This window comes from Corvus hawaiiensis, chromosome 6 (genome assembly GCF_020740725.1).
Source record: "Corvus hawaiiensis isolate bCorHaw1 chromosome 6, bCorHaw1.pri.cur, whole genome shotgun sequence".
NCBI lineage: Eukaryota > Metazoa > Chordata > Aves > Passeriformes > Corvidae > Corvus > Corvus hawaiiensis.
The window spans coordinates 34,506,595-34,521,001 of NC_063218.1; positions in this window are offsets into that span (position 1 = coordinate 34,506,595).

A 14,407-nucleotide genomic window follows, 5' to 3' on the forward strand; every position below is an offset into this window, starting at 1 on the left:
CAAGGGGGTTCACTTCTCTGTTCTGTTTCCCATTTGGGAAGTGAAACCTAAGATCATGGTACCATAAAAAAAAGCCAAACTGGTCACAACTCATTTGTTTTTCTGCTTTATTATTATCTTTTAAAAGGTTACTTTGCTTTTCTTTCAATGGAATTTATTGAAATTGCTGGTAACACATGAAGTCCTCACTCCCTGTTTCTCTCCTGAGGAATTATCTCATTTGCTCTCATTTGAAACTGTTGACTCTGAAGGGAGTGTTTACACCTCACAGTATGGTGCAACCCAGAGCAGAGGGAAAAACGCAGGTTCCTCCTAAGCACAGCCAGAGCCTGTGCACTGCTCACAAGGTGCTTTGTAAACATTTATTCATTCTTGTACACATGCTCCCTTCCCTCCCCCAATCAGGTGAGGAAATATTATTGTCACCATTTCACAGATGGAAGAAGTGAATGCAGATAGGTCTGGTGACCCACCCGCAACCGCTGAGGCTGATTTAGAGCTGAGGCGTTAAGCTCCCAGCCACCTAATTTAACCCAGCAGGTCACGTTCCCACCCAGGCCTGACAATATAGGTAGTGCCAGCTCCATCTACCTGCCACCCACTTGTCCTGTGAAGCAGTAACACTCATCTCCACGTTTGCAGAATGAGATCAGATTGCTGTGGCTTACTCCATGTGGTGTTGTCATCAGAGTGCGATATATCATTATGATATCATGATGTTATTATGCCTGAAACTAACGCAAGGCCATGCACAGAACAGAGGTAGGCAGTTGAAAATCAGCAACCATGTGCTCTTCGACCACATCACATGCACACACCCTGTACCAGGGTGTTGGATGATTCCACCACACTGCAAGGATCTGCAAACAATATGTGTGCTGGGCAGGGTCTCCCCACCTTCTCTTTTGGGGCCTGGATTAATTTCTGCCCATACAGTCCTGGTGCAAATGTCTGAGGGAGGAAAGATGGCTCCGTGAGGAGATGGAAGGAAAATGTTTGCCTCTCAAGTGGAAATGGCTCTCAAAGCACATGGTCAGGAGATAAAGATCATGGCCCCAGTTCTTTGTGAGAGTAGTTGTTTTTAAGTGCTGAGCACTTACTGGAAACTAAGCCTCCTAAAACTGGTTCACTACAAGCATTGGGAAACAGAGCCTTCAGTCTCATCACAGCTGAACATCCAGGGCCACGTTGCCACTGCTGTTTGCTTTTGCTTTGCTATTTAAAATCCCCACCTATGTTGTTACTCTCTCCCACACAGAATCAAGAACAACAACAATTATAAAAAAACCAGCACCATACCATCTTCCTTTGCTTTTCACACTGTTTGCACGGGGCATGATTTCACTCATGCCCAGCTCATTGCAGACGACTCAGATTAGTCAGTTCCACTTTCTGAGACTGGCTGGTCGGGCTGGCTGGCTCAGGTCCCACAGGATACTGCTGCACCCAGCTTCATGCTACTGAAGGGGAGGCCAGCTTTACCTGCATGAATCTTAACTTACGTTTTAAAATAAAACACGTGGTATTTTCATCTTTGGAATATAACCTTTGCAATAAGTCATTCCAATGAATCTGGTGTTGCTTTTTGCCTTGTCACATGCAAAACTTGTTTCCATTGCCATGATGAAGTTTGCAGAAAGGTCCATCTTGATTTCTATGGGCTTTGGACCTGTCTTTCAGGGGCTGGTACTGTACCTGTTGAGAGCAATGGCAAAATGTCCACAAATTTCAAGGCGTGAGAGATGAAGGGTCTCAAAAGTACTCGGGAGTGGAAAGGGAATGCATTTGAGTGCCAGGACTGTTCAGTGGCCTCTCTACATCTCTTTCAACCATCATGTGTGGGTTCGAGGTGCACTGGGACTTTGTAGGGAAATAGGTGAGTCTTGAGCATCTAGAAAGAAGATGGGTAGTTCTTCTGGCCCTCCCTTAGGAAATAAGTGCCACCCATACTGTGCCAGGGACATGAGCTGTAGAGAGTCAGGACAACACCTTTCTGGGCTGTTGTCTCTAGATTTGAGGTTCCTTTTCCTGTCTGAGGGTTAAATGTGAGTTTTCCTCTGAGGGCAGAGCAGCCAGTGGCAGGAGAGCTTGGGCTGGCATGTGGAAGAGCCTCAAGTCAGCACTGTTCATCCGCAGAAACAGAAGATCCATTGTTGTTGAACTGGCAGAAAGTTAATCTCTTAGTTAAAATATTACTGGGCTCTACTTGCTCTTATCCTTCCACAGTGCAAGGGGCAAGGGGCTCAGTAGGTCAGCTGGCTAGTACCTGACAGCAACTGCAGGGACGCAGTCAAGGCCCAGAGTGTGACCTGTGCCTCCTTGGTTAGATCCTTTTCCACAGTTCATATAGTTCTTTTATAGCCCCTGTGCACGCTTCAGTGTGTTATGTGCTAAACGGAACAAAGTAAGAACTCTGCAGAGAAGAAAGCCCAGGCCAAAGCTAGGTATGGTTGGCACATCAGCTGTCCTGCAGTAACAGAGTGCGCAGCGTGCTCAGCAGGGCAGCCTCAGCACCACTGGCTGAGAAAGGAAACTCCAGTCCTTAGAACGGTGCAAAACACAGTGCCTAAATGTCAAGGGTCCCCAAAAGGGAAGGCAGCTGTGCCAGCTGTGAGAAACAAATAAAATGATTAGTTGAGGAGTCACAAATTCAGAGCAAACACCCAGGTAATACCCCACCTTCTTCTAAGTGGCATAAGTCAACACCCAGTGGCACAAGTAATCAGAGCCCTGAGCAGCATGAGGCTCGTTTTCTGCTGGTGTTGCTGCTGTGCCTACCCCAGACACAGACCCCTGCTCCCAGACCTAAGCCATCAAGACAGCAAGTTACAGTTTTGCTGGCCAAAAATTTTCTAAATGGGAACAGAGAGCAATCCTCACTATCTCTTGCAGGTTCCAGCTCAGCTATGTGTGCTACACCCATTCATCTAAATGCAGAATTAGTTCTGAAACTAATGATAAGGCTTTAAATGCCATCACACAGCTAATTTATTTCCCCACTGTCCCAAAGTGCTTCCCAGGTGCTGAAAAGCTTAGCTACCAAAATCTCCATGGCCTTTGTTGTCAACCTCAGCAAGACAGCTCTGCATTGCACCATCTTTCCTATTCATGTTGGGTTTCAACCCTTAATGCGCCAAGCCTCAGAGCCCCCAGCAGTGGTGGGGGGGGGAGGGGGCTGTTCTTCTCTCGACACAGCTGAGGAGAAGCAAATTCTCCCTGTTCACAGAGAAAGGGGGTGCTGGAGCACCACCATCAGCTATTGCCTCCTGTCTTTCATGCGTGTCTTCTCTCCTCAGAGCAATGTGCTGTACCTTTATGTCAGTGGAGTTGCACAAACGTGAGCTAGGTGTGATATCACACTACAACACATTGGCTGTGCTGAAGACACAAGGTCATCCCACCCTTGGGAAGGGGAGGGAGGACATGGGTGTATATACACACACAGGAGCACACCTTGGTGGCTGTCTGTAAACACGTGTACTCACAGAGTTTCCATTTGGAGACATGCTCCATGTGGCATGTATCTGTTCAGGCAGAAAAACATCACTGCCCCAGTTCTGGCAGCAGAATCCTTTTTTGTTTTTTCTCGCTTGGGTTCTGGAGTTACTTCTGATTTACAAAAATATCACCACAGGGCAGCCTTCCTGATAGGTGGAATAGTTTCCCCTTGAGAAGAAGCTGGTGGAAATCCCCTTTCCTGAGACATTTTTAACTTTGCCAGAAAACGACAATGGGAGTGACTGCTTTAACTAGTGAGCTGACTGGGATGAGCTAATGGGTTTTTCCATATCTGGTGTCTAGTTCCAGGGATTTCCATGAATTGCTGTCAGGACAGAAGAAGGCAACAGATTGCAACTGTGGGATCTGCTGTTTCAGCTCCACTGACACGTCATTCCCCCAGGACACCCAGTGACCTGGTTAATCTAGTTCTTTGCTTCTGACTTCTCGTAAATGATTTATCAACTGGCGTGGATCCCTGTTTGCTTAAGGAGGCGTGTGATGACCTCTAGCAGACCGACTGCACTGAGCTGCAGCCCACATTGGGCACCCAGCTGCTGGTCCCAGCTCGTGACCCTTGGCACAGGGAGCAGGAGGACAGGGCTCTGGCAGAGTCCAATGGCAAGGACTCCTGCAGGGAACTGTGGGTGGTGTTTACAGGGTTTTGTGGAGAGCCCCGGTGACTAAGCCGTCAGCTCATCAGCGAAGGTGCTTGCAGGCCTGTCTCAGCCTGCCCTGCCCCCCACGGTGTGTAGGTCCTGGCTGGGAGGCTGGCTGTGTTTGCTGTGTACAGACTGCAGGGTGCAAATCCTGGGAAGCATCAGCTGCACCAGCACCAGCCCTCGGGTCCGTATACTCTAGAGAAAAAAATAACATGAATGTCTACCACCTTGTCCATCCTCAGTGATGAGACTGGTGTCCAAACCAGATGCAGCTCTGGACATCTTCATCATGTACATGCATAGGTCAATGCCTGTGTCACCACACACAAAACACTACAGCTAAACAGAAGATAGTACAGATCTAAACTCAATGCTTAAGCCAGGGAGATGAAGGATGATCCTGCAAGCTTTATATCCTGTCTTTGTAGGTGAGGCTAGAATGTGGAAAGAGATCAGATACCACAAATCAGGCACCCCCCCTAAATACTCTCTATGGGCAACTCCCTGCTTTTCCTCCAGGCCAGTTATTGCTGCTTCCTGCTCTGATTGTTTCAAATCTGGTTATCTTGAGTTATGCCTGTTCTGGCAAATATGGTGCAGCAGAGGGGAGATCCTGTTCTCATCAATGTTGTACGCATGCCACAGATCACAGAGATTGGCGTGGGAGGAACAGCTCAGATGAGCTGCTTGAGGCAGGTATTGGGAAGCTTGCAACAGAGCTGTGTAATGTTTAGAAATATAAAACTGCTTAACAAAAGCTTCGTTGTGGAAGATACAGGGCCGTACTGAATTTTCAGATGGCTGGAGGCTGTTTTGCAGGGGCAGCATCCAGCAGAAAGGGAAGCTGGGGAAGCCTACTCCAGCACCAGCCCGGACAGCCCTGCTCCCAAGAGGCACAGTGTCACACCACCCTAGGGCCACACATCATCAGGGAGGGCTGGCTCAGGCTGCGGCAAGGAACCTGCAGCCACATGTTGGCAAAAGCATGGGGTGTGTTTTCTTCTCACACAGGGGTGGATCTGGAACAGCTTTCAGCTTCCTGGAGCCTGAGAAGTGGGGTTTATTTGTTTATAGCCCAAGAGGATGGAGGGTGCAGCTCCTGTTCCCTATTTTTGGTGGCACACCACTAGCTTCCTTGCCTTGTGCCTCAACAGGATCCTCTATGTTCATGCATGACAGGCTCCCATTCTACACCTTGTAAAGCACCCCAGCATGACAGAAGGACAGACGGCTGGTGGGATGTGTGACAGCTGTTCCACCTCACCAGGAACAGTCATAGCTACCCTGTGATTCAAAACACAAAACCACGTCCCCAAAAACGTATTCACTCTAGGCTGACCCTACATGCCCTATGATAATCCCAGTCAGAGAGCAGAGAGACAGGAGAGGGAAAGAAAGGAAGGCTAGCAAATTATCCCAAATTATATTTCCTACCTTTAAATATGGGTGGAGGTACTGTAAGTATAACCTTCAATGTGAATTCCCAAGTGTTGATAGATATTTATATGGGTAACTGAGGGTTCAGTCTTAGTTTTATGCCCAAACTCACTCTTCATACACCTCTTCCATACACAGACTTACTCTCCAAACAGCAGAGAAGATCCTGATCCATGTAGAAATTATGTCCTTACCAGCAGCACAAGTACTCCAGGCTCAAATCTCTTGGCTTTGCAAACTCAAACAGGTTTGCTTAGGACAGCACAGATGTAGAATGATGCAAGTGCAAAACCCCCCAAAAGCATTCCCCTGTCCCTAGGGCAGTGAAATAAGAGCTGAGTTTTCTCATTGAACTCTTTTGTTGCAATGGCACATTAAAAAGAGCACCCAGTCTTTGGCAGAGCTGGGATTGGAACCTGCTTCCTCTCATCTCCAGTCTCCCAGACTGAGGGGAAGATTGCTTCCAGGTGCCTGGCCTTCTTCTAGTCTTGGCGACTTAAGGCCATTTTCTGGTCCATTCTCTGTCTATACCAAAGCGGTCTTATTTTGCACTTTTTGACTACAACCAAACCATTTTATTGAGCTGTTCTGGTATTGTTGTGCTAAAATCACTCACCTGGCAGAGCAGTTCAGTGCAAGACAGAGAGAAGTCACGTACCTGTCAGTTGGGTCTTACCATAAGATATCCCACCAGGATGCTCCAGCCAAGGTTACAGCTACCTGCCATGTAGTCAAGGCATCCTCCTTCACCGCCACTGTCCTGGGAAGACTAGCTCAGGGTTAAGAGGCAGCTGATCCCAGTGTCTTATCCAGGTCCATTGCTGATGAGGCTCACTTTAAATCTACTGGCAAGATTTAACAAAACTGCATACAGAAGGGAACAGTTATGGATGAATAGAAGTTAAGGGAATAATAACCTGCTTTTCTTGGACCTCGTCCAGTATTCACTAAAGGGATTTCCATGAACATTGATAGAATTCAAATCAGACCATAAATTGCTTGCAAATTTTCTTTTGCTTTATTAAAGCAGAAAAAAACCCCGAACAACCAAACTAAAAAAACCCTCTTAAAAGTTGTTTCCCCTTTTCCTCATGTATTTATTCTCCTTTATGCTTCTTCTTGGCACTGGGCAAAGTATATCCACTCTGACAAACCCGTGATCCAAGAACTTCCCATAACATGAGAAATGCAATCCTGAGCCCCTCAGCTTTGTTGGCCCTGGAGAACAACTGCCTCAGCCCTGCTCACTTCCAGGCCCATCACTTGTACCAGGCACCAGCACAAGAGAATTACACACCAAGAGGACATTCTTCCTATCTTATTATCACCTTCCCAAACTATCAATTAAAAATGTCACATTTCTGTACCCTGTGGATGTCATCTGCCTTCTTTGCACACTTTGTACAAGCAGGGTTTTGAAACACGCTTCCCATGAATCATCTGAGGAGTAGTGTGGCTAGTAGGTATCAAGGCACTTGAAGATGCTGACGTAGTGTCTGATTGGATTTCAAAAGGGCACTGCTCCTGATGCCTTTTGATGTCAGTGTAGGTTGGGCATGTATACCCCAGTCCCCATCTCTAGGTACTGAACACCTTTCAAGTCTGGGTAACAGTCTCAGTCCCCTTCCAGAATACAGCACTTAGCTCTCAGGGTGTTGTGAGGATGCAAGAAGTGATGATTATGAGTTTTCAGGAAATACAGAAATGGGGTATTTCCAAGTAAGTTAACTAAGTAACTTTTAATCAGAAAGACAATTTAGTAGCATTTTCTGCCAATAGCTAGCTTTGTAGATTCCCATGATTCCCACTGCTAACATCTCCAACAAGGAAATATTTATGACCCTTCTCCTTCAGAAGGGTGTTTTTTATCTCATCTAAAATAGAGCACGAAGATATGTGTGTCAGTGTTAATGATGTTAACTGTCCCTTTTTGTCCCCATGCTTCAAAAAGAAGAGAAACATGCAAACCTTAAAATGGAATCCCAGAGAGTCGCAGCGGCTGTGAGCCATTAAATGCTTGGCTGTAGCTTTTTATTGAAACAATTAAAGCAATTTACTGTACAGGTAGCTTTGGTTAAGTGGGGTTTAGGTTCTTGTTAGGTTCACAGCCCTATATCCCCAGAGGTCAAGTACCATGTGCTGAGGAGACTCTGGCTCTCCCCCCAGGAGAGCTACCAGGGCATCAGGCAGAACACAAACAAAGCGTGTGCAAGTGCGAGGCCTAATGGAGCTGCTATCGCTCTGATTTCCAGAGAGAAAAAGACCAAAAGAGTTTGTTTGCAATGCAGGCTTGAGTGCCCGTAGGTTTGGGTCTGAAGTAAGGAGTGTGAGGCCTGTGTTTATGCCCCATTTTTGAAAGGAAGGCGTTTCTGCCTCTCAGCATGTTGGGGGGAAGCAATAGGGCTGCCATCTAGAGGCCAAAGTGACCTTCCAGCACATTCCTTTGGACAGCAATGCACTGGCCGTGACCTGCTCTCCTCACTACCTACATATAAAGGATTCCTCATTTCTAAATAAAATTGCCATACTACAAAGCATTTCTCCATCCACATCTCTCATTCAAGAATTGCATATGCTGCCTTAATCAATCCAGCTTAAGAATAGCCTATATAGATAATAGATGCATCTTCCACGGGGATGAAGAACAGTATGAAGTATGAGATACAAAGCAGAGTCTTGCAGAAATAGTTGACAGGCTCTGAGGAGCTCTAGGTTTCTGGGAGCGGTGTTAAATGTGTGGTATTGAAAGATTATTAGCAGGAAGACTCAAGCATGGGACAGGGTTTGTGTTGCCTACTAGGCACATCAAGCTCTATAGCCAGAGTAAGCATGGTTCTCATCTGCTCATCCCATTGCTACTCCTCACTACTACCAGGCTTTGGAAGAGTTTGTTCTGGACATGGCCCAGAACTATATCTGGTTTGGCTCAGAATGTGCTTTTCTCCCATCCCTACAGCGATCTCATTCCCCTCTGACAATAAGGTGTGGGCCAGGTCTGCTGAGACCAGCAGTAAACTCTGGGTGTCTAGGCCTGGACACTGTCCTTCCCAACCTGTTCCTTAACTGAATACAGCAAGTCAAACTGATCTGAACCTCTGGCAACTGGAGCCAGTCAGTAATATGTTTTGGTGGTTACAGCGTGTTCAGAAAAGTCGTATCTTAGCTGTTGCTTCTTTCCCATGGCTGCTCCTCTACTTTGCTGCCTCATCTTCTCTCTCATCTGGCTTAGGAATGGCCTCTCCCCCATGCATTTCCCTACAGCAGGCATAGTAATCATTTAGTACTGACAAATGTTAAAGGGAAACAGGCAGAGGACCCTCATGGCAGCCTACTGCTCTCCAGAGTGCCCCATGCTAATTTGAGGTGTGTTAAACCCTGCCACCTCCACGCATCTTGAGCACACGAGGAGGTTGGAGTAGGAAGGTGAGTGTTGCAGGGCAATGATACCCTGGTCTTGCAGCTGGAGAAGTTCTACCAAAGGCCCTCACAAAGCACTTCAGTTTTGCTTGCATGCTGCCTGCCCTGCACCCTGCACCCTCCACATTGCAAAATCCCCCGCTGATGTGACTAAGAGTCACGTTCCGCAGCCTCAGCATCGGTTTCCACCTCTCACAGCCCTGAAATGGAGACAGAGATGTGTGATTCACTTTCTCTTCTCCTTACCTAGGACTCTCTGACCATGGGTGATTGTGTCCAAGGGGCTGGAGGGACCTTTCAGTCAATACTCTTGTGTGAGTGGCTAAATAAAAACAGATCTGAACCTCGCCAGCGCTGCTTACATAAAGGAAAGAGGAAGCAGCCACTGACTCCAGCAAGCTCTAGCAAAGTTCTGCAAGAAGCTGCTAAAAATAGGGCTGCCTCTACATTTCCATCCTGCCTTTGACACAGTCACAGCTTTCACATCCCATTGGCCTCGCCATTTCCTTGTGGCGGGCTTGCCTCATGCCCCAGCGTCACCGACAGCCCTTCCTGCCTGCGGACAGCCTCAGGAGCTTTGAAGTGCAGGCAGCTCCTTCCCACTCTGCTGCAAGCAAGCACTTCCCCTGCCCTCTTTACCTGTCCCTCAAAGGAGAAGTGGGGCAAGTCCCAGTGATGGTCTCACCCTAAGAGGACACTAAAAGTCCCAGAGATACTGAACACCAAAAAAGCTTTCCACAGTGGAGTGTTTTCTCCGTAAATGAAATGGTGAAAAGTGTTTGTTTGAATACCCTGGGATAATATTCCCAAACACTACCTTTTGACTGTGGTACTTATTCTTGGAGGACTCGGAGCTGAAAATGACCTGAACCTGCTTCTTGGAGTAAAAAGGAAAACAAGTGAACCCAGGGTAGAGAGGATGGGATGTGAAGGGGAGCTCTTCTGTGTGATCTGAGGCTCGGGTGTCCCCATCCCTGGGGCCAAGGAGGTGGCTGTTAGCCAGCCAGTGATGCTGTGTGCATGCTGGATGATGGCACATGGAAGTTGGAGGTGCATTGGCAACGTAATGTAGAAAGAGCAAGAATGTTGCCAGTTCTGCCGGTGCTGTTCCTGAGAACTGAACTCAGAGTGGATGGCATCACTGTTAAGCTGAGGAGAAAGCAACGAAGTCTGTGAAGCCAGATGAAATAGAGACTGTTGAAAATTACCTGTATTGTTTGCCCAAGGTTTTCCAAATCCTGGGGAAGTAATGCCCATGAGAATTTGGGCCAAGAGGAAGATCATTAAGATTTCTGTCTTCCCTGCTTTTCAATCCAGCAGGTACCAGAAAGGGCAAGGCGGCACATGCTGGACTCCTGAGAGACAAGTGGGATCAGGGGAGTCCAAGGCCAGAGCTTTGCCTTCCTCTCTGGACCACAGGTTGATTAAGCATCTAACCAGCTTGCTGCCATGCTGCTGGAGCAGCGGTCCAGAAAGTCTGGGAGGTGATTCACTCCTCCATGAGTTTGGAGTCTGGCTGTTCTGGCCTCAAGCTCTCAAGCAGAAAGATGGGGTCTTGAAACTTCACAGACCCTGATTCTGCTTCCAAGTATCAAGGGTGAACCAAGAAAGCCAGCTGAGCGCCTTTGAAATAAAAAGAGTGATGATGAAGAAGACCTGAATCCCTTCTCCAGGGGCATTGGATGCTGTCTTGAGGAAGCCTCTGTGGAGCCCTGACTTTGGCAGAGGACTGGAGTGTGGAGAGGCTGCCTTGAGGAGTTAGTTGACTTGGTAAGGGCCAGAGATGTCTGGAGTGCATGAGGGAAAGGCACACCCAGGGACAGAGCACCCAGCCAGCCTGCAGGACAGCCTAAGGAGTAATAGCCCTGTTGTAGGCACTGGGTGGTAAAACATAGCAGAAAGCCATTCTACTCAGAAGTCACACCTAGACAACAAGAAATTTTCTCCAGACCAAGCCAGAAGTTATTTCCGGAAGACTCTTTGTCACCAGACTCATTTGGAGGAGTGGCAATATTCAGCGTATGCCTAACACTGTCTAGAAACAGGCCCTGGCAGAAGGGTGCAGCCCCAGTTCTGGGCAGCTCCTGTGGGTACACGTGTGGGGGGAGGAGGAAGAGGATGGGGGTGGGGGTGGCAGCTTCCTCAGCAGACAGTTTTGTTTCTCAGTCTACTGCAGAAGAGAAACATTTGTTAGCTCTCACTCCTTCTAAGCCTTTGTAACCACTCTCCTCTCAAGATTAGCCTGTGTAGGTTTCCTGGGTGGTTGCAGTTTTTAATACCTGGATCTTAATCCAGCCTCTCCATCTCCCTCCCTCACCCTGCCAGAGCTCACAAAGGTGGGCAGCTCCAGCCCTTGGTGAAGTTGTCCCTCTGTGTCGCTCAGAAGATGTTGAGGGGATCAGGGGGTCTACCCTGGGACCACCACTGGGGTGGACAAACAGGTCTACAGCCCTTCAGAGCAATTCTCACGGTGGCCATCATGACAAAGAGACTTCCAAGGGCTCGAGGAAGTGCCAGGGAGTCAAAATGATGGGACCCAGATTGTCTGCACACACAGACGTGGCTTCCAACAAACAGGTCCTTCAGGAGACTGCACATGGCTCACCTCCTTGGTTGATTTTTGAGCCCGTCCGCGCCACCCCCCCACATTTTCCTTCGGCTCTCCCGGCAGGAGAACGTTCTGAAAGCCGCATGGGGGGCCAGGACAGAGTTCCCAGTGCTCAAGTCAGGGGTGTTGTGATGGGGGGTGTGTGGGCGTGTGTGGGCGTGTGTGTCTCGGGGGGGTTCCGCAAAGGCAAAGCTCTGGGTCACCAGCGCGATTTTGAGGCGAGTTTGCGAGTTTCTGGAAAAGCCGTTTCCGTGAGGCGGTGCCACAGCGCCACCTGGCGGGCCGGCCGGCTCGGGCTCGTTTTTCCCGTGATCCGCCCCGTGGGAAGCAGTGATGACACTTCCCGCTGGGATCGCGCTGCTGACGCGCCGGGCAAACCCCGCTGTCACCTAAACAGCACCGTCACGGTGAAGAGGCGCGTGGGCAGCTCCAGAGCCCAGCCCAAGGCAGCCCTGGCTGCTATGTCACACCACAACTTCACCGTAAGCACACGCATAACCTGCTCTCAGCACGCTCCGTTCCCACGCAGAGCTATTGCTGTTGTTCAGGCAGCAGAGGCACTTGTGGGAAGGTAGGAAAGTGCACAACACCGGTTTGTGAGGTCTTAGCAGAGTTACGTAAATTTACTCACAGGTTGTGATGTGTTTGTGGTGAGATTTGGGGTCTCAAAATATACTGAGTGTCATCGATTCTCACTGAGAAATACAGCATAGTATTTCACAGCGATAATTTTGGTGCTCACAGATAAGAGATACAAGCTACCGGACTAAGGGAAGTTCAAGAGAGTCTGTACAATAAGCAGATGTGGATTTTAGACCATCCAAGTGCCAGAACTGGGGAAAGATAAAGCAAACTGAAACAAACAGAGGGCAAGTGTGGGCAGAAATCTTGCAGCAAGCATTTTGGGCAAATCTGGAAGATCAGTCTACATGATCAGTAATGGTTCTCACACAGTGCTAAAAACAGGCTGTGACAATTTGAAGGAAAAGAACAGGGGAACTTTTTAAACATGTAAGAAAACTTGGAGGTTTTTGAGCACATCACTTTTCAGTTAAGGCATTTAGAGGAACTGGCAGTGATGCAGGGAACACGGCAATGGCCATATGTATAAGAGACAGCAGAGCTCTTTGCTTAGACTTTTTGTTAAACAGCCAGTGTGACCTGAAGCTTTACTGGAAAAAATACATAGATGCAACAAAGCCAAGTGCAACCAATACCAACACTTCAGACTGGAGCACTAGATGTGGCATTTAAGTCCAGCTCTGGTAAATTCCATCTTTGGCCAAAGGCATTAAAGGGACAGGCTGTCTAGAGAGGCCAGATACTGATTGTCTGATGGCCAGTAGCAGCAGAAGGACAGATCGCCCATGGCCTAAGCTCAGTCTGCTTTGGAGAGAGAGCTCTGTCTGGTAGCTGGAATGCTGCTGGCCTGGACTCCTGATAGCCTGAGGCACTTGGAAAATCCCAACCAGAAGTCACAGTAGGGCCTACATCCATAGTCCCATTCACCAAGCTTAAAGACTAATTCCTTCAGCTGTCGATGTGAATGCAAAGACTTCATCCAGTTTCTTTTCTTTTACTGTGTATGTTTTCCTAACATCTCCTTCTTGTTATTGCTGTGCTAGCATATGCTGCACCACTGCCACTCTGTCCCCTGACTAAATTCTGGGTCAAATTTTAACAAGTTTAGGGTACCTCTGTTTTTAAGGCTCTAGACTGAGAGCCTTTCAGATTTTAACTTCAGCCATACCAATGGGTGCTCACTTCCTTTAGAAGAGTGTCCTGCAGCATCCTACCTCTGTGAACCACAAAGTAATACCCATGGGACTCTGATCGAGGAGGAATCAGTTGCCTTAGAACACCAGAGAGCTGGCTGTTGGGTAAAACAAATCCAGTGTGTGTGTAGGAGCCTACTGAACCTGATCTCAGGGTCTCCAGTGATGTACCACACCTACATACACACATACAGAGAGAAATTCTTTGTCTGAACCAAAACATCTGCTCTAAGCATATTGATCTGGATCTTTCCAGCTCAGCTTGCCATGGCTAAATACTCACACAGCACAAGAGATTTCTACAGTGGAAAAGGAGAGAACAGGGAAAGACCACATTCATCCCTGTTTACAGCAAAAAGCCACCACACTACACAAAAGTATCATTCATTACCAGTGAAACTCTGTCTTAAGTCCTTCATTAATCTGGAAAAACAAGTTTTGCCGTACATTCTTCCCTCCCTCATCACTCCCTCGTAGTCTTAGGCCCAGCAAATCAATAGTAGTGAATGTCCTTTGAACATCTTGAGACTACCCAGAGTTGCCATTAGCTAGTATTTCACTACAGCATATGATTTGGTCTTGTTTCTAACCCCAGCCTGTTAACCCTTGCACTTTCCTCTTGGTGCTGACTCTAACTAAGGCCCGAATGGCTCCCTTATGTTTCTGCTGTATCCCCTCCTTTAAGCTGGCATGCGAGAAGCCCTCTGCCGTAGCCCTCTGCCAGGTATAATTGTTGGCTAATCAGCATTATTGTCCTAGTAAATCACCGGGGTGAAAGGCTAACAACTCTCCTGCAGGTTTGCTAAGAGAGAAGGTGGAGGGGGAACTGATTGCACGGCTGGTAAAATGGGAAACGTGCCCTCAGGTGCTGGACGCACAGAGCATTTAGTCTGCCAGCAAACAATGGCTATGGAGTGGGAATGAAGGAATCAGACGGGAAATTACGTGCTTCCAAACCCTTGTGAGAAGACTAACTCCACTTAGGAACTGTACAGCGCTCAGTTCTCAGA